The sequence below is a fragment of the Sardina pilchardus genome, chromosome 8, assembly GCF_963854185.1.
Source record: "Sardina pilchardus chromosome 8, fSarPil1.1, whole genome shotgun sequence".
NCBI classification, from domain to species: Eukaryota; Metazoa; Chordata; class Actinopteri; order Clupeiformes; family Clupeidae; genus Sardina; species Sardina pilchardus.
This window is the reverse complement of record NC_085001.1, coordinates 26,778,449-26,794,673: the sequence shown is the minus strand read 5'-3', so window position 1 is coordinate 26,794,673 and position 16,225 is coordinate 26,778,449. Positions and strand designations below refer to the sequence as shown.

The window sequence follows — 16,225 nt, the reverse complement described above, 5'->3', positions numbered from 1 at the left end:
GAACCCGGGACCTCTCGCACCCAAAGCGAGAATCATACCCCTAGACCAACGAGCCGCTGAGTGCTGCAATGGGTTTTATTTTGTGTGGACCCCTTGCATTCCTGAGTAAGTCAAAAAGGTTTTCCAGAATGGGCTCTTTTCCTGCAATGGCTAACAACAGAGGGTGGTCGTCGTTTATTTCGTTAGAGTGGATTTTTTTCTGTAAAGTCTGGCATCTCTTTGTGAAAGAAGGGCTCGTCCGGGAGTTGAACCCGGGACCTCTCGCACCCGAAGCGAGAATCATACCCCTAGACCAACGAGCCTGGGCCAAGGATGCCATTTATTCAGCGCCTTTCCTCACACCAACGTTTTAGAGTGGTCTGCAGAAAAGACGGTCATTTCAGCTGCGTTCCACTGTGCATCAACATTTCCGAAAGTAAGTCCTGGGTAACTAAGTGCAGCAGTTGACCGGTGGCCGGTAGAACCAAACGATGCAGAGTTTCACAGAATAAAGGGCTCGTCCGGGATTTGAACCCGGGACCTCTCGCACCCTAAGCGAGAATCATACCCCTAGACCAACGAGCCAGCTTGCTCAAATGCTTATGTCGAGCATCTTGTGCATCAATATTTAGCTGAAAGGAAAGGTAGCTGTGGTGGTGTTGAGCTGCAGCTAAGCTATGCTGTACATCAAAGGTGAGACAGTGCTCACACAATCTCATGATACTGACAAAAGCTTGCTTGGCGACGGGCTCGTCCGGGATTTGAACCCGGGACCTCTCGCACCCTAAGCGAGAATCATACCCCTAGACCAACGAGCCCCGACAGAGTGTGACTTCAGCTGAAAAAAAAAACCGTGCAATTTTCTCCACCACTGACGGGACTTGAAAAAGGACACATTTCAAAAGAGTTTACCTGTCTAGCTTACGGGCTCGTCCGGGATTTGAACCCGGGACCTCTCGCACCCAAAGCGAGAATCATACCCCTAGACCAACGAGCCGCAATTGAACAGTTTTGTGGGGTGAAAAGGAACATCCAACCGAGGCTAATTCTCTACAGGACACAAGCGTTTGGCGGTGAGGCCCACAATAAATTGGGGAGAAAGCACAAACGGGCTCGTCCGGGATTTGAACCCGGGACCTCTCGCACCCAAAGCGAGAATCATACCCCTAGACCAACGAGCCGCTGAGTGCTGCAATGGGTTTTATTTTGTGTGGACCCCTTGCATTCCTGAGTAAGTCAAAAAAGTTTTCCAGAATGGGCTCTTTTCCTGCAATGGCTAACAACAGAGGGTGGTCGTCGTTTATTTCGTTAGAGTGGATTTTTTTCTGTAAAGTCTGGCATCTCTTTGTGAAAGAAGGGCTCGTCCGGGAGTTGAACCCGGGACCTCTCGCACCCGAAGCGAGAATCATACCCCTAGACCAACGAGCCTGGGCCAAGGATGCCATTTATTCAGCGCCTTTCCTCACACCAACGTTTTAGAGTGGTCTGCAGAAAAGACGGTCATTTCAGCTGCGTTCCACTGTGCATCAACATTTCCGAAAGTAAGTCCTGGGTAACTAAGTGCAGCAGTTGACCGGTGGCCGGTAGAACCAAACGATGCAGAGTTTCACAGAATAAAGGGCTCGTCCGGGATTTGAACCCGGGACCTCTCGCACCCTAAGCGAGAATCATACCCCTAGACCAACGAGCCAGCTTGCTCAAATGCTTATGTCGAGCATCTTGTGCATCAATATTTAGCTGAAAGGAAAGGTAGCTGTGGTGGTGTTGAGCTGCAGCTAAGCTATGCTGTAAATCAAAGGTGAGACAGTGCTCACACAATCTCATGATACTGACAAAAGCTTGCTTGGCGACGGGCTCGTCCGGGATTTGAACCCGGGACCTCTCGCACCCTAAGCGAGAATCATACCCCTAGACCAACGAGCCCCGACAGAGTGTGACTTCAGCTGAAAAAAAAACAACGTGCAATTTTCTCCACCACTGACGGGACTTGAAAAAGGACACATTTCAAAAGAGTTTACCTGTCTAGCTTACGGGCTCGTCCGGGATTTGAACCCGGGACCTCTCGCACCCAAAGCGAGAATCATACCCCTAGACCAACGAGCCGCAATTGAACAGTTTTGTGGGGTGAAAAGGAACATCCAACCGAGGCTAATTCTCTACAGGACACAAGCGTTTGGCGGTGAGGCCCACAATAAATTGGGGAGAAAGCACAAACGGGCTCGTCCGGGATTTGAACCCGGGACCTCTCGCACCCAAAGCGAGAATCATACCCCTAGACCAACGAGCCGCTGAGTGCTGCAATGGGTTTTATTTTGTGTGGACCCCTTGCATTCCTGAGTAAGTCAAAAAAGTTTTCCAGAATGGGCTCTTTTCCTGCAATGGCTAACAACAGAGGGTGGTCGTCGTTTATTTCGTTAGAGTGGATTTTTTTCTGTAAAGTCTGGCATTTCTTTGTGAAAGAAGGGCTCGTCCGGGAGTTGAACCCGGGACCTCTCGCACCCGAAGCGAGAATCATACCCCTAGACCAACGAGCCTGGGCCAAGGATGCCATTTATTCAGCGCCTTTCCTCACACCAACGTTTTAGAGTGGTCTGCAGAAAAGACGGTCATTTCAGCTGCGTTCCACTGTGCATCAACATTTCCGAAAGTAAGTCCTGGGTAACTAAGTGCAGCAGTTGACCGGTGGCCGGTAGAACCAAACGATGCAGAGTTTCACAGAATAAAGGGCTCGTCCGGGATTTGAACCCGGGACCTCTCGCACCCTAAGCGAGAATCATACCCCTAGACCAACGAGCCAGCTTGCTCAAATGCTTATGTCGAGCATCTTGTGCATCAATATTTAGCTGAAAGGAAAGGTAGCTGTGGTGGTGTTGAGCTGCAGCTAAGCTATGCTGTACATCAAAGGTGAGACAGTGCTCACACAATCTCATGATACTGACAAAAGCTTGCTTGGCGACGGGCTCGTCCGGGATTTGAACCCGGGACCTCTCGCACCCTAAGCGAGAATCATACCCCTAGACCAACGAGCCCCGACAGAGTGTGACTTCAGCTGAAAAAAAAAACCGTGCAATTTTCTCCACCACTGACGGGACTTGAAAAAGGACACATTTCAAAAGAGTTTACCTGTCTAGCTTACGGGCTCGTCCGGGATTTGAATCCGGGACCTCTCGCACCCAAAGCGAGAATCATACCCCTAGACCAACGAGCCGCAATTGAACAGTTTTGTGGGGTGAAAAGGAACATCCAACCGAGGCTAATTCTCTACAGGACACAAGCGTTTGGCGGTGAGGCCCACAATAAATTGGGGAGAAAGCACAAACGGGCTCGTCCGGGATTTGAACCCGGGACCTCTCGCACCCAAAGCGAGAATCATACCCCTAGACCAACGAGCCGCTGAGTGCTGCAATGGGTTTTATTTTGTGTGGACCCCTTGCATTCCTGAGTAAGTCAAAAAAGTTTTCCAGAATGGGCTCTTTTCCTGCAATGGCTAACAACAGAGGGTGGTCGTCGTTTATTTCGTTAGAGTGGATTTTTTTCTGTAAAGTCTGGCATTTCTTTGTGAAAGAAGGGCTCGTCCGGGAGTTGAACCCGGGACCTCTCGCACCCGAAGCGAGAATCATACCCCTAGACCAACGAGCCTGGGCCAAGGATGCCATTTATTCAGCGCCTTTCCTCACACCAACGTTTTAGAGTGGTCTGCAGAAAAGACGGTCATTTCAGCTGCGTTCCACTGTGCATCAACATTTCCGAAAGTAAGTCCTGGGTAACTAAGTGCAGCAGTTGACCGGTGGCCGGTAGAACCAAACGATGCAGAGTTTCACAGAATAAAGGGCTCGTCCGGGATTTGAACTCGGGACCTCTCGCACCCTAAGCGAGAATCATACCCCTAGACCAACGAGCCAGCTTGCTCAAATGCTTATGTCGAGCATCTTGTGCATCAATATTTAGCTGAAAGGAAAGGTAGCTGTGGTGGTGTTGAGCTGCAGCTAAGCTATGCTGTACATCAAAGGTGAGACAGTGCTCACACAATCTCATGATACTGACAAAAGCTTGCTTGGCGACGGGCTCGTCCGGGATTTGAAACCGGGACCTCTCGCACCCTAAGCGAGAATCATACCCCTAGACCAACGAGCCCCGACAGAGTGTGACTTCAGCTGAAAAAAAAAACCGTGCAATTTTCTCCACCACTGACGGGACTTGAAAAAGGACACATTTCAAAAGAGTTTACCTGTCTAGCTTACGGGCTCGTCCGGGATTTGAACCCGGGACCTCTCGCACCCAAAGCGAGAATCATACCCCTAGACCAACGAGCCGCAATTGAACAGTTTTGTGGGGTGAAAAGGAACATCCAACCGAGGCTAATTCTCTACAGGACACAAGCGTTTGGCGGTGAGGCCCACAATAAATTGGGGAGAAAGCACAAACGGGCTCGTCCGGGATTTGAACCCGGGACCTCTCGCACCCAAAGCGAGAATCATACCCCTAGACCAACGAGCCGCTGAGTGCTGCAATGGGTTTTATTTTGTGTGGACCCCTTGCATTCCTGAGTAAGTCAAAAAAGTTTTCCAGAATGGGCTCTTTTCCTGCAATGGCTAACAACAGAGGGTGGTCGTCGTTTATTTCGTTAGAGTGGATTTTTTTCTGTAAAGTCTGGCATTTCTTTGTGAAAGAAGGGCTCGTCCGGGAGTTGAACCCGGGACCTCTCGCACCCGAAGCGAGAATCATACCCCTAGACCAACGAGCCTGGGCCAAGGATGCCATTTATTCAGCGCCTTTCGTCACACCAACGTTTTAGAGTGGTCTGCAGAAAAGACGGTCATTTCAGCTGCGTTCCACTGTGCATCAACATTTCCGAAAGTAAGTCCTGGGTGACTAAGTGCAGCAGTTGACCGGTGGCCGGTAGAACCAAACGATGCAGAGTTTCACAGAATAAAGGGCTCGTCCGGGATTTGAACTCGGGACCTCTCGCACCCTAAGCGAGAATCATACCCCTAGACCAACGAGCCAGCTTGCTCAAATGCTTATGTCGAGCATCTTGTGCATCAATATTTAGCTGAAAGGAAAGCTAGCTGTGGTGGTGTTGAGCTGCAGCTAAGCTATGCTGTACATCAAAGGTGAGACAGTGCTCACACAATCTCATGATACTGACAAAAGCTTGCTTGGCGACGGGCTCGTCCGGGATTTGAACCCGGGACCTCTCGCACCCTAAGCGAGAATCATACCCCTAGACCAACGAGCCCCGACAGAGTGTGACTTCAGCTGAAAAAAAAAACCGTGCAATTTTCTCCACCACTGACGGGACTTGAAAAAGGACACATTTCAAAAGAGTTTACCTGTCTAGCTTACGGGCTCGTCCGGGATTTGAACCCGGGACCTCTCGCACCCAAAGCGAGAATCATACCCCTAGACCAACGAGCCGCAATTGAACAGTTTTGTGGGGTGTAAAGGAACATCCAACCGAGGCTAATTCTCTACAGGACACAAGCGTTTGGCGGTGAGGCCCACAATAAATTGGGGAGAAAGCACAAACGGGCTCGTCCGGGATTTGAACCCGGGACCTCTCGCACCCAAAGCGAGAATCATACCCCTAGACCAACGAGCCGCTGAGTGCTGCAATGGGTTTTATTTTGTGTGGACCCCTTGCATTCCTGAGTAAGTCAAAAAAGTTTTCCAGAATGGGCTCTTTTCCTGCAATGGCTAACAACAGAGGGTGGTCGTCGTTTATTTCGTTAGAGTGGATTTTTTTCTGTAAAGTCTGGCATTTCTTTGTGAAAGAAGGGCTCGTCCGGGAGTTGAACCCGGGACCTCTCGCACCCGAAGCGAGACTCATACCCCTAGACCAACGAGCCTGGGCCAAGGATGCCATTTATTCAGCGCCTTTCGTCACACCAACGTTTTAGAGTGGTCTGCAGAAAAGACGGTCATTTCAGTTGCGTTCCACTGTGCATCAACATTTCCGAAAGTAAGTCCTGGGTAACTAAGTGCAGCAGTTGACCGGTGGCCGGTAGAACCAAACGATGCAGAGTTTCACAGAATAAAGGGCTCGTCCGGGATTTGAACCCGGGACCTCTCGCACCCTAAGCGAGAATCATACCCCTAGACCAACGAGCCAGCTTGCTCAAATGCTTATGTCGAGCATCTTGTGCATCAATATTTAGCTGAAAGGAAAGGTAGCTGTGGTGGTGTTGAGCTGCAGCTAAGCTATGCTGTACATGAAAGGTGAGACAGTGCTCACACAATCTCATGATACTGACAAAAGCTTGCTTGGCGACGGGCTCGTCCGGGATTTGAACCCGGGACCTCTCGCACCCTAAGCGAGAATCATACCCCTAGACCAACGAGCCCCGACAGAGTGTGACTTCAGCTGAAAAAAAAAACCGTGCAATTTTCTCCACCACTGACGGGACTTGAAAAAGGACACATTTCAAAAGAGTTTACCTGTCTAGCTTACGGGCTCGTCCGGGATTTGAACCTGGGACCTCTCGCACCCAAAGCGAGAATCATACCCCTAGACCAACGAGCCGCAATTGAACAGTTTTGTGGGGTGAAAAGGAACATCCAACCGAGGCTAATTCTCTACAGGACACAAGCGTTTGGCGGTGAGGCCCACAATAAATTGGGGAGAAAGCACAAACGGGCTCGTCCGGGATTTGAACCCGGGACCTCTCGCACCCAAAGCGAGAATCATACCCCTAGACCAACGAGCCGCTGAGTGCTGCAATGGGTTTTATTTTGTGTGGACCCCTTGCATTCCTGAGTAAGTCAAAAAAGTTTTCCAGAATGGGCTCTTTTCCTGCAATGGCTAACAACAGAGGGTGGTCGTCGTTTATTTCGTTAGAGTGGATTTTTTTCTGTAAAGTCTGGCATTTCTTTGTGAAAGAAGGGCTCGTCCGGGAGTTGAACCCGGGACCTCTCGCACCCAAAGCGAGAATCATACCCCTAGACCAACGAGCCGCAATTGAACAGTTTTGTGGGGTGAAAAGGAACATCCAACCGAGGCTAATTCTCTACAGGACACAAGCGTTTGGCGGTGAGGCCCACAATAAATTGGGGAGAAAGCACAAACGGGCTCGTCCGGGATTTGAACCCGGGACCTCTCGCACCCAAAGCGAGAATCATACCCCTAGACCAACGAGCCGCTGAGTGCTGCAATGGGTTTTATTTTGTGTGGACCCCTTGCATTCCTGAGTAAGTCAAAAAAGTTTTCCAGAATGGGCTCTTTTCCTGCAATGGCTAACAACAGAGGGTGGTCGTCGTTTATTTCGTTAGAGTGGATTTTTTTCTGTAAAGTCTGGCATTTCTTTGTGAAAGAAGGGCTCGTCCGGGAGTTGAACCCGGGACCTCTCGCACCCGAAGCGAGAATCATACCCCTAGACCAACGAGCCTGGGCCAAGGATGCCATTTATTCAGCGCCTTTCGTCACACCAACGTTTTAGAGTGGTCTGCAGAAAAGACGGTCATTTCAGCTGCGTTCCACTGTGCATCAACATTTCCGAAAGTAAGTCCTGGGTGACTAAGTGCAGCAGTTGACCGGTGGCCGGTAGAACCAAACGATGCAGAGTTTCACAGAATAAAGGGCTCGTCCGGGATTTGAACTCGGGACCTCTCGCACCCTAAGCGAGAATCATACCCCTAGACCAACGAGCCAGCTTGCTCAAATGCTTATGTCGAGCATCTTGTGCATCAATATTTAGCTGAAAGGAAAGGTAGCTGTGGTGGTGTTGAGCTGCAGCTAAGCTATGCTGTACATGAAAGGTGAGACAGTGCTCACACAATCTCATGATACTGACAAAAGCTTGCTTGGCGACGGGCTCGTCCGGGATTTGAACCCGGGACCTCTCGCACCCTAAGCGAGAATCATACCCCTAGACCAACGAGCCCCGACAGAGTGTGACTTCAGCTGAAAAAAAAAACCGTGCAATTTTCTCCACCACTGACGGGACTTGAAAAAGGACACATTTCAAAAGAGTTTACCTGTCTAGCTTACGGGCTCGTCCGGGATTTGAACCCGGGACCTCTCGCACCCAAAGCGAGAATCATACCCCTAGACCAACGAGCCGCAATTGAACAGTTTTGTGGGGTGTAAAGGAACATCCAACCGAGGCTAATTCTCTACAGGACACAAGCGTTTGGCGGTGAGGCCCACAATAAATTGGGGAGAAAGCACAAACGGGCTCGTCCGGGATTTGAACCCGGGACCTCTCGCACCCAAAGCGAGAATCATACCCCTAGACCAACGAGCCGCTGAGTGCTGCAATGGGTTTTATTTTGTGTGGACCCCTTGCATTCCTGAGTAAGTCAAAAAAGTTTTCCAGAATGGGCTCTTTTCCTGCAATGGCTAACAACAGAGGGTGGTCGTCGTTTATTTCGTTAGAGTGGATTTTTTTCTGTAAAGTCTGGCATTTCTTTGTGAAAGAAGGGCTCGTCCGGGAGTTGAACCCGGGACCTCTCGCACCCGAAGCGAGACTCATACCCCTAGACCAACGAGCCTGGGCCAAGGATGCCATTTATTCAGCGCCTTTCGTCACACCAACGTTTTAGAGTGGTCTGCAGAAAAGACGGTCATTTCAGTTGCGTTCCACTGTGCATCAACATTTCCGAAAGTAAGTCCTGGGTAACTAAGTGCAGCAGTTGACCGGTGGCCGGTAGAACCAAACGATGCAGAGTTTCACAGAATAAAGGGCTCGTCCGGGATTTGAACCCGGGACCTCTCGCACCCTAAGCGAGAATCATACCCCTAGACCAACGAGCCAGCTTGCTCAAATGCTTATGTCGAGCATCTTGTGCATCAATATTTAGCTGAAAGGAAAGGTAGCTGTGGTGGTGTTGAGCTGCAGCTAAGCTATGCTGTACATGAAAGGTGAGACAGTGCTCACACAATCTCATGATACTGACAAAAGCTTGCTTGGCGACGGGCTCGTCCGGGATTTGAACCCGGGACCTCTCGCACCCTAAGCGAGAATCATACCCCTAGACCAACGAGCCCCGACAGAGTGTGACTTCAGCTGAAAAAAAAAACCGTGCAATTTTCTCCACCACTGACGGGACTTGAAAAAGGACACATTTCAAAAGAGTTTACCTGTCTAGCTTACGGGCTCGTCCGGGATTTGAACCCGGGACCTCTCGCACCCAAAGCGAGAATCATACCCCTAGACCAACGAGCCGCAATTGAACAGTTTTGTGGGGTGAAAAGGAACATCCAACCGAGGCTAATTCTCTACAGGACACAAGCGTTTGGCGGTGAGGCCCACAATAAATTGGGGAGAAAGCACAAACGGGATCGTCCGGGATTTGAACCCGGGACCTCTCGCACCCAAAGCGAGAATCATACCCCTAGACCAACGAGCCGCTGAGTGCTGCAATGGGTTTTATTTTGTGTGGACCCCTTGCATTCCTGAGTTAGTCAAAAAAGTTTTCCAGAATGGGCTCTTTTCCTGCAATGGCTAACAACAGAGGGTGGTCGTTGTTTATTTCGTTAGAGTGGATTTTTTTCTGTAAAGTCTGGCATTTCTTTGTGAAAGAAGGGCTCGTCCGGGAGTTGAACCCGGGACCTCTCGCACCCGAAGCGAGAATCATACCCCTAGACCAACGAGCCTGGGCCAAGGATGTCATTTATTCAGCGCCTTTCGTCACACCAACGTTTTAGAGTGGTCTGCAGAAAAGACGGTCATTTCAGCTGCGTTCCACTGTGCATCAACATTTCCGAAAGTAAGTCCTGGGTAACTAAGTGCAGCAGTTGACCGGTGGCCGGTAGAACCAAACGATGCAGAGTTTCACAGAATAAAGGGCTCGTCCGGGATTTGAACCCGGGACCTCTCGCACCCTAAGCGAGAATCATACCCCTAGACCAACGAGCCAGCTTGCTCAAATGCTTATGTCGAGCATCTTGTGCATCAATATTTAGCTGAAAGGAAAGGTAGCTGTGGTGGTGTTGAGCTGCAGCTAAGCTATGCTGTACATGAAAGGTGAGACAGTGCTCACACAATCTCATGATACTGACAAAAGCTTGCTTGGCGACGGGCTCGTCCGGGATTTGAACCCGGGACCTCTCGCACCCTAAGCGAGAATCATACCCCTAGACCAACGAGCCCCGACAGAGTGTGACTTCAGCTGAAAAAAAAAACCGTGCAATTTTCTCCACCACTGACGGGACTTGAAAAAGGACACATTTCAAAAGAGTTTACCTGTCTAGCTTACGGGCTCGTCCGGGATTTGAACCCGGGACCTCTCGCACCCAAAGCGAGAATCATACCCCTAGACCAACGAGCCGCAATTGAACAGTTTTGTGGGGTGAAAAGGAACATCCAACCGAGGCTAATTCTCTACAGGACACAAGCGTTTGGCGGTGAGGCCCACAATAAATTGGGGAGAAAGCACAAACGGGCTCGTCCGGGATTTGAACCCGGGACCTCTCGCACCCAAAGCGAGAATCATACCCCTAGACCAACGAGCCGCTGAGTGCTGCAATGGGTTTTATTTTGTGTGGACCCCTTGCATTCCTGAGTAAGTCAAAAAAGTTTTCCAGAATGGGCTCTTTTCCTGCAATGGCTAACAACAGAGGGTGGTCGTCGTTTATTTCGCTAGAGTGGATTTTTTTCTGTAAAGTCTGGCATTTCTTTGTGAAAGAAGGGCTCGTCCGGGAGTTGAACCCGGGACCTCTCGCACCCAAAGCGAGAATCATACCCCTAGACCAACGAGCCGCAATTGAACAGTTTTGTGGGGTGAAAAGGAACATCCAACCGAGGCTAATTCTCTACAGGACACAAGCGTTTGGCGGTGAGGCCCACAATAAATTGGGGAGAAAGCACAAACGGGCTCGTCCGGGATTTGAACCCGGGACCTCTCGCACCCAAAGCGAGAATCATACCCCTAGACCAACGAGCCGCTGAGTGCTGCAATGGGTTTTATTTTGTGTGGACCCCTTGCATTCCTGAGTAAGTCAAAAAAGTTTTCCAGAATGGGCTCTTTTCCTGCAATGGCTAACAACAGAGGGTGGTCGTCGTTTATTTCGTTAGAGTGGATTTTTTTCTGTAAAGTCTGGCATTTCTTTGTGAAAGAAGGGCTCGTCCGGGAGTTGAACCCGGGACCTCTCGCACCCGAAGCGAGAATCATACCCCTAGACCAACGAGCCTGGGCCAAGGATGCCATTTATTCAGCGCCTTTCCTCACACCAACGTTTTAGAGTGGTCTGCAGAAAAGACGGTCATTTCAGCTGCGTTCCACTGTGCATAAACATTTCCGAAAGTAAGTCCTGGGTAACTAAGTGCAGCAGTTGACCGGTGGCCGGTAGAACCAAACGATGCAGAGTTTCACAGAATAAAGGGCTCGTCCGGGATTTGAACCCGGGACCTCTCGCACCCTAAGCGAGAATCATACCCCTAGACCAACGAGCCAGCTTGCTCAAATGCTTATGTCGAGCATCTTTTGCATCAATATTTAGCTGAAAGGAAAGGTAGCTGTGGTGGTGTTGAGCTGCAGCTAAGCTATGCTGTACATCAAAGGTGAGACAGTGCTCACACAATCTCATGATACTGACAAAAGCTTGCTTGAAGACGGGCTCGTCCGGGATTTGAACCCGGGACCTCTCGCACCCTAAGCGAGAATCATACCCCTAGACCAACGAGCCCCGACAGAGTGTGACTTCAGCTGAAAAAAAAAACCGTGCAATTTTCTCCACCACTGACGGGACTTGAAAAAGGACACATTTCAAAAGAGTTTACCTGTCTAGCTTACGGGCTCGTCCGGGATTTGAACCCGGGACCTCTCGCACCCAAAGCGAGAATCATACCCCTAGACCAACGAGCCGCAATTGAACAGTTTTGTGGGGTGAAAAGGAACATCCAACCGAGGCTAATTCTCTACAGGACACAAGCGTTTGGCGGTGAGGCCCACAATAAATTGGGGAGAAAGCACAAACGGGCTCGTCCGGGATTTGAACCCGGGACCTCTCGCACCCAAAGCGAGAATCATACCCCTAGACCAACGAGCCGCTGAGTGCTGCAATGGGTTTTATTTTGTGTGGACCCCTTGCATTCCTGAGTAAGTCAAAAAAGTTTTCCAGAATGGGCTCTTTTCCTGCAATGGCTAACAACAGAGGGTGGTCGTCGTTTATTTCGTTAGAGTGGATTTTTTTCTGTAAAGTCTGGCATTTCTTTGTGAAAGAAGGGCTCGTCCGGGAGTTGAACCCGGGACCTCTCGCACCCGAAGCGAGAATCATACCCCTAGACCAACGAGCCTGGGCCAAGGATGTCATTTATTCAGCGCCTTTCGTCACACCAACGTTTTAGAGTGGTCTGCAGAAAAGACGGTCATTTCAGCTGCGTTCCACTGTGCATCAACATTTCCGAAAGTAAGTCCTGGGTAACTAAGTGCAGCAGTTGACCGGTGGCCGGTAGAACCAAACGATGCAGAGTTTCACAGAATAAAGGGCTCGTCCGGGATTTGAACCCGGGACCTCTCGCACCCTAAGCGAGAATCATACCCCTAGACCAACGAGCCAGCTTGCTCAAATGCTTATGTCGAGCATCTTGTGCATCAATATTTAGCTGAAAGGAAAGGTAGCTGTGGTGGTGTTGAGCTGCAGCTAAGCTATGCTGTACATCAAAGGTGAGACAGTGCTCACACAATCTCATGATACTGACAAAAGCTTGCTTGGCGACGGGCTCGTCCGGGATTTGAACCCGGGACCTCTCGCACCCTAAGCGAGAATCATACCCCTAGACCAACGAGCCCCGACAGAGTGTGACTTCAGCTGAAAAAAAAAACCGTGCAATTTTCTCCACCACTGACGGGACTTGAAAAAGGACACATTTCAAAAGAGTTTACCTGTCTAGCTTACGGGCTCGTCCGGGATTTGAACCCGGGACCTCTCGCACCCAAAGCGAGAATCATACCCCTAGACCAACGAGCCGCAATTGAACAGTTTTGTGGGGTGAAAAGGAACATCCAACCGAGGCTAATTCTCTACAGGACACAAGCGTTTGGCGGTGAGGCCCACAATAAATTGGGGAGAAAGCACAAACGGGCTCGTCCGGGATTTGAACCCGGGACCTCTCGCACCCAAAGCGAGAATCATACCCCTAGACCAACGAGCCGCTGAGTGCTGCAATGGGTTTTATTTTGTGTGGACCCCTTGCATTCCTGAGTAAGTCAAAAAAGTTTTCCAGAATGGGCTCTTTTCCTGCAATGGCTAACAACAGAGGGTGGTCGTCGTTTATTTCGTTAGAGTGGATTTTTTTCTGTAAAGTCTGGCATTTCTTTGTGAAAGAAGGGCTCGTCCGGGAGTTGAACCCGGGACCTCTCGCACCCGAAGCGAGAATCATACCCCTAGACCAACGAGCCTGGGCCAAGGATGCCATTTATTCAGCGCCTTTCCTCACACCAACGTTTTAGAGTGGTCTGCAGAAAAGACAGTCATTTCAGCTGCGTTCCACTGTGCATCAACATTTCCGAAAGTAAGTCCTGGGTAACTAAGTGCAGCAGTTGACCGGTGGCCGGTAGAACCAAACGATGCAGAGTTTCACAGAATAAAGGGCTCGTCCGGGATTTGAACTCGGGACCTCTCGCACCCTAAGCGAGAATCATACCCCTAGACCAACGAGCCAGCTTGCTCAAATGCTTATGTCGAGCATCTTGTGCATCAATATTTAGCTGAAAGGAAAGGTAGCTGTGGTGGTGTTGAGCTGCAGCTAAGCTATGCTGTACATGAAAGGTGAGACAGTGCTCACACAATCTCATGATACTGACAAAAGCTTGCTTGGCGACGGGCTCGTCCAGGATTTGAAACCGGGACCTCTCGCACCCTAAGCGAGAATCATACCCCTAGACCAACGAGCCCCGACAGAGTGTGACTTCAGCTGAAAAAAAAAACCGTGCAATTTTCTCCACCACTGACGGGACTTGAAAAAGGACACATTTCAAAAGAGTTTACCTGTCTAGCTTACGGGCTCGTCCGGGATTTGAACCCGGGACCTCTCGCACCCAAAGCGAGAATCATACCCCTAGACCAACGAGCCGCAATTGAACAGTTTTGTGGGGTGAAAAGGAACATCCAACCGAGGCTAATTCTCTACAGGACACAAGCGTTTGGCGGTGAGGCCCACAATAAATTGGGGAGAAAGCACAAACGGGCTCGTCCGGGATTTGAACCCGGGACCTCTCGCACCCAAAGCGAGAATCATACCCCTAGACCAACGAGCCGCTGAGTGCTGCAATGGGTTTTATTTTGTGTGGACCCCTTGCATTCCTGAGTAAGTCAAAAAAGTTTTCCAGAATGGGCTCTTTTCCTGCAATGGCTAACAACAGAGGGTGGTCGTCGTTTATTTCGTTAGAGTGGATTTTTTTCTGTAAAGTCTGGCATTTCTTTGTGAAAGAAGGGCTCGTCCGGGAGTTGAACCCGGGACCTCTCGCACCCGAAGCGAGAATCATACCCCTAGACCAACGAGCCTGGGCCAAGGATGCCATTTATTCAGCGCCTTTCCTCACACCAACGTTTTAGAGTGGTCTGCAGAAAAGACGGTCATTTCAGCTGCGTTCCACTGTGCATAAACATTTCCGAAAGTAAGTCCTGGGTAACTAAGTGCAGCAGTTGACCGGTGGCCGGTAGAACCAAACGATGCAGAGTTTCACAGAATAAAGGGCTCGTCCGGGATTTGAACCCGGGACCTCTCGCACCCTAAGCGAGAATCATACCCCTAGACCAACGAGCCAGCTTGCTCAAATGCTTATGTCGAGCATCTTTTGCATCAATATTTAGCTGAAAGGAAAGGTAGCTGTGGTGGTGTTGAGCTGCAGCTAAGCTATGCTGTACATCAAAGGTGAGACAGTGCTCACACAATCTCATGATACTGACAAAAGCTTGCTTGAAGACGGGCTCGTCCGGGATTTGAACCCGGGACCTCTCGCACCCTAAGCGAGAATCATACCCCTAGACCAACGAGCCCCGACAGAGTGTGACTTCAGCTGAAAAAAAAAACCGTGCAATTTTCTCCACCACTGACGGGACTTGAAAAAGGACACATTTCAAAAGAGTTTACCTGTCTAGCTTACGGGCTCGTCCGGGATTTGAACCCGGGACCTCTCGCACCCAAAGCGAGAATCATACCCCTAGACCAACGAGCCGCAATTGAACAGTTTTGTGGGGTGAAAAGGAACATCCAACCGAGGCTAATTCTCTACAGGACACAAGCGTTTGGCGGTGAGGCCCACAATAAATTGGGGAGAAAGCACAAACGGGCTCGTCCGGGATTTGAACCCGGGACCTCTCGCACCCAAAGCGAGAATCATACCCCTAGACCAACGAGCCGCTGAGTGCTGCAATGGGTTTTATTTTGTGTGGACCCCTTGCATTCCTGAGTAAGTCAAAAAAGTTTTCCAGAATGGGCTCTTTTCCTGCAATGGCTAACAACAGAGGGTGGTCGTCGTTTATTTCGTTAGAGTGGATTTTTTTCTGTAAAGTCTGGCATTTCTTTGTGAAAGAAGGGCTCGTCCGGGAGTTGAACCCGGGACCTCTCGCACCCGAAGCGAGAATCATACCCCTAGACCAACGAGCCTGGGCCAAGGATGTCATTTATTCAGCGCCTTTCGTCACACCAACGTTTTAGAGTGGTCTGCAGAAAAGACGGTCATTTCAGCTGCGTTCCACTGTGCATCAACATTTCCGAAAGTAAGTCCTGGGTAACTAAGTGCAGCAGTTGACCGGTGGCCGGTAGAACCAAACGATGCAGAGTTTCACAGAATAAAGGGCTCGTCCGGGATTTGAACCCGGGACCTCTCGCACCCTAAGCGAGAATCATACCCCTAGACCAACGAGCCAGCTTGCTCAAATGCTTATGTCGAGCATCTTGTGCATCAATATTTAGCTGAAAGGAAAGGTAGCTGTGGTGGTGTTGAGCTGCAGCTAAGCTATGCTGTACATCAAAGGTGAGACAGTGCTCACACAATCTCATGATACTGACAAAAGCTTGCTTGGCGACGGGCTCGTCCGGGATTTGAACCCGGGACCTCTCGCACCCTAAGCGAGAATCATACCCCTAGACCAACGAGCCCCGACAGAGTGTGACTTCAGCTGAAAAAAAAAACCGTGCAATTTTCTCCACCACTGACGGGACTTGAAAAAGGACACATTTCAAAAGAGTTTACCTGTCTAGCTTACGGGCTCGTCCGGGATTTGAACCCGGGACCTCTCGCACCCAAAGCGAGAATCATACCCCTAGACCAACGAGCCGCAATTGAACAGTTTTGTGGG

General features: G+C 50.1%; 64 non-coding genes across 64 annotated transcripts in view; all 64 read right to left on the bottom strand.

The window, feature by feature from the left end:
- trnap-ugg (transfer RNA proline (anticodon UGG)) overlaps positions 1 to 55 on the bottom strand; it is a 72-nt gene extending 17 nt beyond the window's left edge. Inside the window, exon 1 of the tRNA in view lies at positions 1 to 55. This exon is cut by the window's left edge and continues 17 nt beyond it. This is a non-coding gene — a tRNA (tRNA-Pro).
- Positions 56 to 230: 175 nt separating this feature from the next.
- On the bottom strand, positions 231 to 302 carry trnap-cgg (transfer RNA proline (anticodon CGG)). Its single transcript has one exon. It is a non-coding gene; the product is annotated as a tRNA-Pro (tRNA).
- A 190-nt stretch (positions 303 to 492) lies between these two features.
- trnap-agg (transfer RNA proline (anticodon AGG)) lies at positions 493 to 564 on the bottom strand. Its single transcript has one exon. It is a non-coding gene; the product is annotated as a tRNA-Pro (tRNA).
- A 161-nt stretch (positions 565 to 725) lies between these two features.
- trnap-agg (transfer RNA proline (anticodon AGG)) lies at positions 726 to 797 on the bottom strand. Its single transcript has one exon. It is a non-coding gene; the product is annotated as a tRNA-Pro (tRNA).
- A 107-nt stretch (positions 798 to 904) lies between these two features.
- Positions 905 to 976, bottom strand: trnap-ugg (transfer RNA proline (anticodon UGG)). Its single transcript has one exon. It is a non-coding gene; the product is annotated as a tRNA-Pro (tRNA).
- A 112-nt stretch (positions 977 to 1,088) lies between these two features.
- Positions 1,089 to 1,160, bottom strand: trnap-ugg (transfer RNA proline (anticodon UGG)). The gene has a single exon. It is a non-coding gene; the product is annotated as a tRNA-Pro (tRNA).
- A 175-nt stretch (positions 1,161 to 1,335) lies between these two features.
- trnap-cgg (transfer RNA proline (anticodon CGG)) lies at positions 1,336 to 1,407 on the bottom strand. The gene has a single exon. It is a non-coding gene; the product is annotated as a tRNA-Pro (tRNA).
- A 190-nt stretch (positions 1,408 to 1,597) lies between these two features.
- On the bottom strand, positions 1,598 to 1,669 carry trnap-agg (transfer RNA proline (anticodon AGG)). Its single transcript has one exon. It is a non-coding gene; the product is annotated as a tRNA-Pro (tRNA).
- A 161-nt stretch (positions 1,670 to 1,830) lies between these two features.
- On the bottom strand, positions 1,831 to 1,902 carry trnap-agg (transfer RNA proline (anticodon AGG)). The gene has a single exon. It is a non-coding gene; the product is annotated as a tRNA-Pro (tRNA).
- Positions 1,903 to 2,010: 108 nt separating this feature from the next.
- Positions 2,011 to 2,082, bottom strand: trnap-ugg (transfer RNA proline (anticodon UGG)). Its single transcript has one exon. It is a non-coding gene; the product is annotated as a tRNA-Pro (tRNA).
- A 112-nt stretch (positions 2,083 to 2,194) lies between these two features.
- trnap-ugg (transfer RNA proline (anticodon UGG)) lies at positions 2,195 to 2,266 on the bottom strand. Its single transcript has one exon. It is a non-coding gene; the product is annotated as a tRNA-Pro (tRNA).
- Positions 2,267 to 2,441: 175 nt separating this feature from the next.
- Positions 2,442 to 2,513, bottom strand: trnap-cgg (transfer RNA proline (anticodon CGG)). The gene has a single exon. It is a non-coding gene; the product is annotated as a tRNA-Pro (tRNA).
- Positions 2,514 to 2,703: 190 nt separating this feature from the next.
- Positions 2,704 to 2,775, bottom strand: trnap-agg (transfer RNA proline (anticodon AGG)). Its single transcript has one exon. It is a non-coding gene; the product is annotated as a tRNA-Pro (tRNA).
- Positions 2,776 to 2,936: 161 nt separating this feature from the next.
- Positions 2,937 to 3,008, bottom strand: trnap-agg (transfer RNA proline (anticodon AGG)). The gene has a single exon. It is a non-coding gene; the product is annotated as a tRNA-Pro (tRNA).
- A 291-nt stretch (positions 3,009 to 3,299) lies between these two features.
- On the bottom strand, positions 3,300 to 3,371 carry trnap-ugg (transfer RNA proline (anticodon UGG)). Its single transcript has one exon. It is a non-coding gene; the product is annotated as a tRNA-Pro (tRNA).
- Positions 3,372 to 3,546: 175 nt separating this feature from the next.
- On the bottom strand, positions 3,547 to 3,618 carry trnap-cgg (transfer RNA proline (anticodon CGG)). The gene has a single exon. It is a non-coding gene; the product is annotated as a tRNA-Pro (tRNA).
- Positions 3,619 to 4,220: 602 nt separating this feature from the next.
- trnap-ugg (transfer RNA proline (anticodon UGG)) lies at positions 4,221 to 4,292 on the bottom strand. Its single transcript has one exon. It is a non-coding gene; the product is annotated as a tRNA-Pro (tRNA).
- Positions 4,293 to 4,404: 112 nt separating this feature from the next.
- Positions 4,405 to 4,476, bottom strand: trnap-ugg (transfer RNA proline (anticodon UGG)). The gene has a single exon. It is a non-coding gene; the product is annotated as a tRNA-Pro (tRNA).
- A 175-nt stretch (positions 4,477 to 4,651) lies between these two features.
- On the bottom strand, positions 4,652 to 4,723 carry trnap-cgg (transfer RNA proline (anticodon CGG)). Its single transcript has one exon. It is a non-coding gene; the product is annotated as a tRNA-Pro (tRNA).
- A 423-nt stretch (positions 4,724 to 5,146) lies between these two features.
- On the bottom strand, positions 5,147 to 5,218 carry trnap-agg (transfer RNA proline (anticodon AGG)). Its single transcript has one exon. It is a non-coding gene; the product is annotated as a tRNA-Pro (tRNA).
- Positions 5,219 to 5,325: 107 nt separating this feature from the next.
- On the bottom strand, positions 5,326 to 5,397 carry trnap-ugg (transfer RNA proline (anticodon UGG)). The gene has a single exon. It is a non-coding gene; the product is annotated as a tRNA-Pro (tRNA).
- A 112-nt stretch (positions 5,398 to 5,509) lies between these two features.
- Positions 5,510 to 5,581, bottom strand: trnap-ugg (transfer RNA proline (anticodon UGG)). Its single transcript has one exon. It is a non-coding gene; the product is annotated as a tRNA-Pro (tRNA).
- A 175-nt stretch (positions 5,582 to 5,756) lies between these two features.
- On the bottom strand, positions 5,757 to 5,828 carry trnap-cgg (transfer RNA proline (anticodon CGG)). Its single transcript has one exon. It is a non-coding gene; the product is annotated as a tRNA-Pro (tRNA).
- A 190-nt stretch (positions 5,829 to 6,018) lies between these two features.
- On the bottom strand, positions 6,019 to 6,090 carry trnap-agg (transfer RNA proline (anticodon AGG)). Its single transcript has one exon. It is a non-coding gene; the product is annotated as a tRNA-Pro (tRNA).
- A 161-nt stretch (positions 6,091 to 6,251) lies between these two features.
- Positions 6,252 to 6,323, bottom strand: trnap-agg (transfer RNA proline (anticodon AGG)). Its single transcript has one exon. It is a non-coding gene; the product is annotated as a tRNA-Pro (tRNA).
- Positions 6,324 to 6,614: 291 nt separating this feature from the next.
- On the bottom strand, positions 6,615 to 6,686 carry trnap-ugg (transfer RNA proline (anticodon UGG)). Its single transcript has one exon. It is a non-coding gene; the product is annotated as a tRNA-Pro (tRNA).
- Positions 6,687 to 6,861: 175 nt separating this feature from the next.
- trnap-ugg (transfer RNA proline (anticodon UGG)) lies at positions 6,862 to 6,933 on the bottom strand. Its single transcript has one exon. It is a non-coding gene; the product is annotated as a tRNA-Pro (tRNA).
- Positions 6,934 to 7,045: 112 nt separating this feature from the next.
- On the bottom strand, positions 7,046 to 7,117 carry trnap-ugg (transfer RNA proline (anticodon UGG)). Its single transcript has one exon. It is a non-coding gene; the product is annotated as a tRNA-Pro (tRNA).
- Positions 7,118 to 7,292: 175 nt separating this feature from the next.
- On the bottom strand, positions 7,293 to 7,364 carry trnap-cgg (transfer RNA proline (anticodon CGG)). The gene has a single exon. It is a non-coding gene; the product is annotated as a tRNA-Pro (tRNA).
- Positions 7,365 to 7,787: 423 nt separating this feature from the next.
- Positions 7,788 to 7,859, bottom strand: trnap-agg (transfer RNA proline (anticodon AGG)). Its single transcript has one exon. It is a non-coding gene; the product is annotated as a tRNA-Pro (tRNA).
- Positions 7,860 to 7,966: 107 nt separating this feature from the next.
- trnap-ugg (transfer RNA proline (anticodon UGG)) lies at positions 7,967 to 8,038 on the bottom strand. Its single transcript has one exon. It is a non-coding gene; the product is annotated as a tRNA-Pro (tRNA).
- Positions 8,039 to 8,150: 112 nt separating this feature from the next.
- Positions 8,151 to 8,222, bottom strand: trnap-ugg (transfer RNA proline (anticodon UGG)). Its single transcript has one exon. It is a non-coding gene; the product is annotated as a tRNA-Pro (tRNA).
- Positions 8,223 to 8,397: 175 nt separating this feature from the next.
- On the bottom strand, positions 8,398 to 8,469 carry trnap-cgg (transfer RNA proline (anticodon CGG)). The gene has a single exon. It is a non-coding gene; the product is annotated as a tRNA-Pro (tRNA).
- A 190-nt stretch (positions 8,470 to 8,659) lies between these two features.
- Positions 8,660 to 8,731, bottom strand: trnap-agg (transfer RNA proline (anticodon AGG)). The gene has a single exon. It is a non-coding gene; the product is annotated as a tRNA-Pro (tRNA).
- Positions 8,732 to 8,892: 161 nt separating this feature from the next.
- trnap-agg (transfer RNA proline (anticodon AGG)) lies at positions 8,893 to 8,964 on the bottom strand. The gene has a single exon. It is a non-coding gene; the product is annotated as a tRNA-Pro (tRNA).
- A 107-nt stretch (positions 8,965 to 9,071) lies between these two features.
- trnap-ugg (transfer RNA proline (anticodon UGG)) lies at positions 9,072 to 9,143 on the bottom strand. The gene has a single exon. It is a non-coding gene; the product is annotated as a tRNA-Pro (tRNA).
- A 359-nt stretch (positions 9,144 to 9,502) lies between these two features.
- Positions 9,503 to 9,574, bottom strand: trnap-cgg (transfer RNA proline (anticodon CGG)). Its single transcript has one exon. It is a non-coding gene; the product is annotated as a tRNA-Pro (tRNA).
- A 190-nt stretch (positions 9,575 to 9,764) lies between these two features.
- trnap-agg (transfer RNA proline (anticodon AGG)) lies at positions 9,765 to 9,836 on the bottom strand. The gene has a single exon. It is a non-coding gene; the product is annotated as a tRNA-Pro (tRNA).
- A 161-nt stretch (positions 9,837 to 9,997) lies between these two features.
- Positions 9,998 to 10,069, bottom strand: trnap-agg (transfer RNA proline (anticodon AGG)). Its single transcript has one exon. It is a non-coding gene; the product is annotated as a tRNA-Pro (tRNA).
- Positions 10,070 to 10,176: 107 nt separating this feature from the next.
- Positions 10,177 to 10,248, bottom strand: trnap-ugg (transfer RNA proline (anticodon UGG)). Its single transcript has one exon. It is a non-coding gene; the product is annotated as a tRNA-Pro (tRNA).
- Positions 10,249 to 10,360: 112 nt separating this feature from the next.
- On the bottom strand, positions 10,361 to 10,432 carry trnap-ugg (transfer RNA proline (anticodon UGG)). Its single transcript has one exon. It is a non-coding gene; the product is annotated as a tRNA-Pro (tRNA).
- Positions 10,433 to 10,791: 359 nt separating this feature from the next.
- Positions 10,792 to 10,863, bottom strand: trnap-ugg (transfer RNA proline (anticodon UGG)). Its single transcript has one exon. It is a non-coding gene; the product is annotated as a tRNA-Pro (tRNA).
- A 175-nt stretch (positions 10,864 to 11,038) lies between these two features.
- trnap-cgg (transfer RNA proline (anticodon CGG)) lies at positions 11,039 to 11,110 on the bottom strand. Its single transcript has one exon. It is a non-coding gene; the product is annotated as a tRNA-Pro (tRNA).
- A 190-nt stretch (positions 11,111 to 11,300) lies between these two features.
- Positions 11,301 to 11,372, bottom strand: trnap-agg (transfer RNA proline (anticodon AGG)). Its single transcript has one exon. It is a non-coding gene; the product is annotated as a tRNA-Pro (tRNA).
- Positions 11,373 to 11,533: 161 nt separating this feature from the next.
- Positions 11,534 to 11,605, bottom strand: trnap-agg (transfer RNA proline (anticodon AGG)). Its single transcript has one exon. It is a non-coding gene; the product is annotated as a tRNA-Pro (tRNA).
- Positions 11,606 to 11,712: 107 nt separating this feature from the next.
- trnap-ugg (transfer RNA proline (anticodon UGG)) lies at positions 11,713 to 11,784 on the bottom strand. Its single transcript has one exon. It is a non-coding gene; the product is annotated as a tRNA-Pro (tRNA).
- Positions 11,785 to 11,896: 112 nt separating this feature from the next.
- On the bottom strand, positions 11,897 to 11,968 carry trnap-ugg (transfer RNA proline (anticodon UGG)). The gene has a single exon. It is a non-coding gene; the product is annotated as a tRNA-Pro (tRNA).
- A 175-nt stretch (positions 11,969 to 12,143) lies between these two features.
- trnap-cgg (transfer RNA proline (anticodon CGG)) lies at positions 12,144 to 12,215 on the bottom strand. Its single transcript has one exon. It is a non-coding gene; the product is annotated as a tRNA-Pro (tRNA).
- Positions 12,216 to 12,405: 190 nt separating this feature from the next.
- Positions 12,406 to 12,477, bottom strand: trnap-agg (transfer RNA proline (anticodon AGG)). Its single transcript has one exon. It is a non-coding gene; the product is annotated as a tRNA-Pro (tRNA).
- A 161-nt stretch (positions 12,478 to 12,638) lies between these two features.
- Positions 12,639 to 12,710, bottom strand: trnap-agg (transfer RNA proline (anticodon AGG)). The gene has a single exon. It is a non-coding gene; the product is annotated as a tRNA-Pro (tRNA).
- Positions 12,711 to 12,817: 107 nt separating this feature from the next.
- trnap-ugg (transfer RNA proline (anticodon UGG)) lies at positions 12,818 to 12,889 on the bottom strand. The gene has a single exon. It is a non-coding gene; the product is annotated as a tRNA-Pro (tRNA).
- A 112-nt stretch (positions 12,890 to 13,001) lies between these two features.
- On the bottom strand, positions 13,002 to 13,073 carry trnap-ugg (transfer RNA proline (anticodon UGG)). Its single transcript has one exon. It is a non-coding gene; the product is annotated as a tRNA-Pro (tRNA).
- A 175-nt stretch (positions 13,074 to 13,248) lies between these two features.
- Positions 13,249 to 13,320, bottom strand: trnap-cgg (transfer RNA proline (anticodon CGG)). The gene has a single exon. It is a non-coding gene; the product is annotated as a tRNA-Pro (tRNA).
- Positions 13,321 to 13,922: 602 nt separating this feature from the next.
- Positions 13,923 to 13,994, bottom strand: trnap-ugg (transfer RNA proline (anticodon UGG)). The gene has a single exon. It is a non-coding gene; the product is annotated as a tRNA-Pro (tRNA).
- A 112-nt stretch (positions 13,995 to 14,106) lies between these two features.
- On the bottom strand, positions 14,107 to 14,178 carry trnap-ugg (transfer RNA proline (anticodon UGG)). Its single transcript has one exon. It is a non-coding gene; the product is annotated as a tRNA-Pro (tRNA).
- A 175-nt stretch (positions 14,179 to 14,353) lies between these two features.
- trnap-cgg (transfer RNA proline (anticodon CGG)) lies at positions 14,354 to 14,425 on the bottom strand. The gene has a single exon. It is a non-coding gene; the product is annotated as a tRNA-Pro (tRNA).
- A 190-nt stretch (positions 14,426 to 14,615) lies between these two features.
- On the bottom strand, positions 14,616 to 14,687 carry trnap-agg (transfer RNA proline (anticodon AGG)). Its single transcript has one exon. It is a non-coding gene; the product is annotated as a tRNA-Pro (tRNA).
- A 161-nt stretch (positions 14,688 to 14,848) lies between these two features.
- On the bottom strand, positions 14,849 to 14,920 carry trnap-agg (transfer RNA proline (anticodon AGG)). Its single transcript has one exon. It is a non-coding gene; the product is annotated as a tRNA-Pro (tRNA).
- A 107-nt stretch (positions 14,921 to 15,027) lies between these two features.
- Positions 15,028 to 15,099, bottom strand: trnap-ugg (transfer RNA proline (anticodon UGG)). Its single transcript has one exon. It is a non-coding gene; the product is annotated as a tRNA-Pro (tRNA).
- A 112-nt stretch (positions 15,100 to 15,211) lies between these two features.
- Positions 15,212 to 15,283, bottom strand: trnap-ugg (transfer RNA proline (anticodon UGG)). The gene has a single exon. It is a non-coding gene; the product is annotated as a tRNA-Pro (tRNA).
- A 175-nt stretch (positions 15,284 to 15,458) lies between these two features.
- Positions 15,459 to 15,530, bottom strand: trnap-cgg (transfer RNA proline (anticodon CGG)). Its single transcript has one exon. It is a non-coding gene; the product is annotated as a tRNA-Pro (tRNA).
- Positions 15,531 to 15,720: 190 nt separating this feature from the next.
- trnap-agg (transfer RNA proline (anticodon AGG)) lies at positions 15,721 to 15,792 on the bottom strand. The gene has a single exon. It is a non-coding gene; the product is annotated as a tRNA-Pro (tRNA).
- A 161-nt stretch (positions 15,793 to 15,953) lies between these two features.
- trnap-agg (transfer RNA proline (anticodon AGG)) lies at positions 15,954 to 16,025 on the bottom strand. Its single transcript has one exon. It is a non-coding gene; the product is annotated as a tRNA-Pro (tRNA).
- A 107-nt stretch (positions 16,026 to 16,132) lies between these two features.
- On the bottom strand, positions 16,133 to 16,204 carry trnap-ugg (transfer RNA proline (anticodon UGG)). The gene has a single exon. It is a non-coding gene; the product is annotated as a tRNA-Pro (tRNA).
- Between the last annotated feature and the right edge of the window lie 21 nt (positions 16,205 to 16,225).